The sequence below is a fragment of the Triticum dicoccoides genome, chromosome 2B, assembly GCF_002162155.2.
Source record: "Triticum dicoccoides isolate Atlit2015 ecotype Zavitan chromosome 2B, WEW_v2.0, whole genome shotgun sequence".
In the NCBI taxonomy this organism is placed as follows: Eukaryota; Viridiplantae; Streptophyta; class Magnoliopsida; order Poales; family Poaceae; genus Triticum; species Triticum dicoccoides.
The window spans coordinates 61,188,600-61,194,111 of NC_041383.1; the positions used below are offsets into that span (position 1 = coordinate 61,188,600).

The following is a 5,512-nucleotide window of genomic DNA, read 5'->3' on the forward strand; positions in this document are numbered from 1 at the left end:
TTAACTTACTAAAAAACTGAGCATAGATGCTTATTTTTAATGACTTATTACCACACAGAAATAAATATAGCAGAAAAGAAAAAAACTATATAAAAAACTACTCAGAAATAAATAGAAGAAAAAGTAGTTGTGATTGACTTTACTAAAATCTTTTTTATTTTTAATGACTTATTACAACTCAGAAATAAATAGAAAAAAAATAAATATAGCAGAAAAGAAAAAACTATATAAAAAACTACTCAGAAATAAATAGAAGAAAAAATAGTTGTGATTAACTTTACTAAAAAAATGAGTATAGATGCGCTTATAGAGAAAATTCAACCTAAATTCATAATAAATTTCTACTAACTTCAGAGAAATTCAGTATGAATTTAGGTCAAATTCCTTGTATAAGGGCATCTATTTTCATTTTGAGAGGAGCTCAACAAGGCAGAGAGGGAGGGGCTTATAAACCGGTGTGAGTCCCCTTCGGTTGGCGAGGTGGGACTAAACTCTGGCCGCAACGAGGACCAACCCTTTAGTCCCGGTTGGTTGTATAAACCGGGACTAACGGGAGGCCTTTGGTCCCGGTTCATGCCTCCAATCGGGACCAATAGTGGTGGGCCAGGAGCGAGGACCATTGGTCCCGGTTCGTCCCACCAACCGGGACCAAAAGGTCCAGACGAACCGGGACCAATGGCCCACGTGGCCCGGCCGGCCCCCGGGGCTCACGAACCGGGTCCAATGCCCCCATTGGTCCCGGTTCTGGATTGAACCGGGACTAATGGGCTGACCTGGCCTGGACCATTGCCCCCTTTTCTACTAGTGAATCAGCAGCATCTGATTCTCAAAAAAAAAGCAATCAGCAGCATCTTCTAAAAAAAAACAATCTTTTTTTTGCGAGAAAATTTTCGATCTATTCATCTTCAATCATGACAGTACAACGAATACTAAAAATAATAAAAATTACATCCAGATCCGTAGACCACCTAGCGATGACTACAAGCACTAAAGCAAGCTGAAGGCGCACCGCCATCATTGCACCTTCATCACCGGAGTCGGGCACAACTTGTTGTAGTAGACAGTCGGGAAGTCGTCGTGTTAAGGCCCGTAGGACCAGCGCACCAGAACAGCAACCGCCACAGATGAAGAATAACGTAGATCAGAAGGATCCAACTCGAAGACACACGAACGTAGACGAACAACGACGAGATCTGAGCAAATCCACCGAAGATAGATCCGCTGGAGACACACCTCCACACGCCCACCAACGGTGCTAGACGCACCGCCGGAACAGGGTCTAGGTGGGGAGACCTTTATTTCATCTTCAGGGAGCCGCCGCCGTCTCGTCTTCCTGAGCAGGACACGAACCCTAGCAAAACTACAAAAACCGACTAAAACGAAGCCCTCCCGCCGGCCCTTGCCGAGATACACCGCGCCCCCATGGCCCTAGGGCCATCGGAGAGGAGCGGATCTGCGGTGGCGCCAGCGGGAGCCAGAAACCCTAGCTCTTTTTGTGGAGGAGGAGAAGGCGGCAGCTGGGCAGGAGCTTTTTTCTATCATCCTTTTCTGTACGTAATTAAAATAAAAAAACTTCTAATGAGGCGAAAACTATCATGATCCTGTAAAGTATACATGTTACTTTGATAAAAGTCATACGCCCGACTTTATAAATAAAGCCACCAGACAGAGTAACACAACCAGCAAACCAAGCAACCACAGTCACAGGACAAACGAAAGTAAAGAAGGTCTGATACATGGCACCCAAGCCGAACATGGCACGCAGGCCAGATACTAGAAGAACAGAAGGGAAGCCGCCGGGATCCATCAAGCTCCTGGTTGTCTGGGCACCAGGGAGTAAACTACACATTATCTTCAATAGTGTTGAAAATGCTCTTATCTCTACTTCTAATGTCTCAGTTGGTAGGTCGCGTTTCGGGTTTTATTTTCGTCCCACCATTTTCGTTCGGTTTTTTTCGTACTGGAAAAACCTACGGAAAAAACCTGAACTCGCACGCACGAGCGAGACTGCCCTCGAGCGAAATCAAAGGAACGAGGCCCCCTCAACTCCTTTCTCGATCTGTTTCCTAGGGTGTGAACGCCGCCGCCGCGGATCCCATCTTCCCCGGCGACATGCCTCGCCGGCGGCCTCCTCTCCCCCATCCACGCCGGCGACCTCCCTCTACCCCGCCCTCTTCGTCAACCAGTCTCTCCAGCAGCTCAGGCGAAACCCTAGCCCACCCGATGCCACAGCGACCTAGCAGGCAGGCGGGAGGAGCCTTGCCCGGCCATGGCGACACCGCCGGGCGGCCTCCTCCTCCCCCTCACCTTCTCTCCCTCTCCCAAGGGAGGGAAGGGAGTGGAAGGGATCCGACGGCAAGGGGAGGCAGCGCCTAGATCCGCAGCCGCACCGGCGGGCCGCCGTCCCTCGAGGTCGTCCATGGATGTCCGACCCTCCCTTCAGCCATGGACTGAGACGCCCGAAACCCTAGCTACCCGTGGAGGTCCGACGCCTCAACCTCCAAGGAAAGGACGCGCGCCGGCTGCAGGCCATCTCCGGCGACCTCCGACCATGGTGCGCGCGCCTCCTTCCCTTGTCTTGTCGGTTTCTTCATGCCCCTCCTTGTGATTCCTTTCCTTTCCTTTCCTTTGTCTTCTGTGCAGGTTGCTCGGATCTGGACCAGCTGCTGCTCCTACTGCTTCAGGTGGACGAGGACGAGCCCTCCCTCATGGCTGCTGCGGCTGCCTACTCCCTTGGTCACCACGCCCCTCCCGTGCCTGGGGTCTCCTTTCTCTCCCGCAGCGGCCGCAGTAGGCGCGTGTGGCTAGAAGGGTTGAGGGAGCGAGGTCGGTGCCCTCAGGGCGGACGCGGCCGGAGGTCGACGACGAGCAAGGGTAAGCGTTAGTGGCGGCCTGAGTCTACCCCGCATCTTTATCGCCGAACTCATCTTAGGTCTGTTGCTGGGGCTAAAGGGCACGACGGCGGCAGGTGGCTGTTGTAGCAGAACCAGCCATCTTCCCGATCCAGGCTGCCCAGGCAGGTTCCAGCCGGGCATCCGCTGGCCACGCGCATAAATGTATCAGGAATGAGCCGGCCGTTCTACAGTTGTAAGTTTGTTTCTGCTCCCTCATACTGTCGCTTAAGTTGTGCAGTTTTCAGAATTAGTTGAATAGCTCATGTAATTGATGGGTGCATGTGTGGTCTCGATTGATGCATGCGTGGTGTTCCAGCCGGGTAATGCAGCATTATAGGATGATCCATTCATATGCATACAAAGGCTTCAATTTTGATTTCCATTCAGTTTCGTCCGAATATTGATTTTTCTTTAGTTTAGATCAGCTACGATTTAGGTACTACAGTTGTATAGGATGATCATACAGAGGTTCCAGTCTTGATTATGTTTCGGTTGAATTCAGTTTTTCGAGTCAGCCCATCTCAGCTCTATGTGTGACATTTATAAGATGACTCCATAAAATTCACAAAAGACGGTATTTTTTCCCATATCAGCCCCAACTGTTGCTTTCTTTGAGGTTTGGTCGTCTAAGTAGCTTTGCGGTGTTTTGGCCGGTGCAGGCTGGAAGACCCTGACTCGGACGAGACGACAGAGTTCATGGCGAGCGAGGCGGACTTGGCCGAGTCCATGCTTTCCTGGTTACGGAGAGCCTCCAACACAAGGTCATGTGTTGCTTCTCTCCTCTGTTTGGATTTTATTAATTGGTGTCTTTTTTACTGATTCCTTCGCTATTGCTGTGCGCTCCTAGGTTTAGTCCATGTCTCTCTAGATTACTTCTATTTCGTACGGATGGTCTTGAGTTTGCACAATTCCGGGATGTCAGCTCGCCGCACATGCGATACTTATTGTTAATAGTTATAGAATTCCCTGGGTGTTCTTTGTTATTTTTGTGCACAGAAGTTGTTTGTGTCTTTGTCCGAGCCAATTTCAGTTACAAATCCCCGAGTTAAACTACATGTGGCTAACAACATTGCAGATGAAGCTCTCGTCTTTGACTATAAGTTTGACATGTGCTAAGAGTTTTTCGGTGGTTGATATCCTGCACCTAGATATGTTTATAGACTTATAGATAGAATATCCTTTCTTATTTATAGTGGATATGTTGTTGGTGCCTTACTACAAAGTACTGGTGTTTTGTGACCACTACTAATGATAATAGTATTCTTTATGCTAAGCTGCAGATAAAATATTGAAGGGTGGAAGTCTGTTAATCATTCGATTAGCCATTTTTTGTTATTTAGCAATCAGTTTGACTCATACAATTAAAGTCTGATTGTTGTAGTAAATTATGTTGCTAAGAACTTCAAGGTACCTCGTTTTTACAATTGTTGCTACTTGGCAAAAAATTATTGTTTTTAGAAGTAACAAGTAGTTTAAAAATTGTTGTAGCCTGTAGCAACGCACAGGCGTTCTCCTCTCGATTCTCTGTTGTGCGACGTCGCAACTTCTTCTCCAACTCTGCGGGTGTAGGTAAGCCACCGCCTTCCTCTCCCGAGCTTTCTCTTGTGCTCTTTGTGTCCACGCCATGGCCATCTTGCCATGCTAGGTTCTACCCTGTCCATGGAAATTTCTATGATTGGGCTTGTGGTGATGGTCTGCTATGTCACTGTTTCACACAATGCACGGGCATAATGTATGTGTAGAATTGTAAATGTAACATCTCAATGTCACCACACTATGTTTTTGTATCGATTCTGTACATCAATATTTGTGTGTTTGTTTATTTGTTTTCTATGTGCTTCTATTCTGAATAATGCTACTTGCCTGACTGTCTATTTTTCTATTCTGAATGCAAAGAGAGAGAGAGAGAGAGAGAGAGAGAGAGAGAGAGAGAGAGCATCATGTCTGCCATGGCTTGAACTATTTTGCTGAGATCCTGGAAAAATTGAATGGTATAATTCTGTTAATTGGGAACCTTGGAATTGATTTTCACCTGAAAAGGTTGGCTATCTCAACCTTCTTAAACAATTCTGTAGCACGTATTTCTCATATGCATGAAACTTAGTTAGATTTGCTTTTTTTTTAAATCATGGGCCATCCACTGAGTATTACGCTATTCGTTCTTTAGGTGTTTTAATTTAAAAAATCAGCTCTGCACAAGTAACAACATGGCTGAAAGCCTGTTGCTTTTACTTGCGTTGAGGACAATCTGATGGACAACCTCCGACCTACTCGCGCCCCATAGTTAGTGTATAACGGCTGGAGAGAAATTATGCTTTTCTTCATTTGGACTATTCGATAGATGCAACAGTTATAAAAAGAAGAATTTTGTAAATCAAAGAGAGATATGCTCTCACCAGTTGCTCACCTCTGAAGGTTGAAAACATATGGGCCTGATGAGGCCGTTTTCTTTTTACAATTTCCTCTAGCAACAACTCTGTGTATAATCCAGAAATGGATCGTTGCTTTTTTGTTTTTGAAAGTGTACAATTTCCTTTATGAAAGTGTAATGTTCTCATCTCTATTATGATGTTTCAAGTATACTACTTCTCTCAAGAAGGTTGGAGTCAACGAGGCAG

The 5,512-nt window shown here is 46.5% G+C and overlaps 2 long non-coding RNA genes across 3 annotated transcripts in view; both read left to right on the top strand.

Moving 5' to 3' along the window:
* The first annotated feature begins 2,283 nt into the window (after positions 1–2,283).
* On the top strand, positions 2,284–3,640 carry LOC119367117. Of its 2 annotated transcripts, XR_005176208.1 has the most exons (4): positions 2,284–2,554; positions 2,644–2,874; positions 2,953–3,087; positions 3,554–3,640. It is a non-coding gene; the product is annotated as an uncharacterized LOC119367117 (long non-coding RNA). The 2 variants fall into 2 exon arrangements; XR_005176207.1 differs by lacking the exon at positions 3,554–3,640 and having other exon boundaries at positions 2,316–2,554; positions 2,953–3,172.
* A 746-nt stretch (positions 3,641–4,386) lies between these two features.
* LOC119367118 overlaps positions 4,387–5,512 on the top strand; it is a 1,930-nt gene continuing 804 nt past the window's right edge. The window contains exon 1 of the long non-coding RNA XR_005176210.1: positions 4,387–4,463. This is a non-coding gene — a long non-coding RNA (uncharacterized LOC119367118). The remainder of the gene's footprint in view (positions 4,464–5,512) is intronic.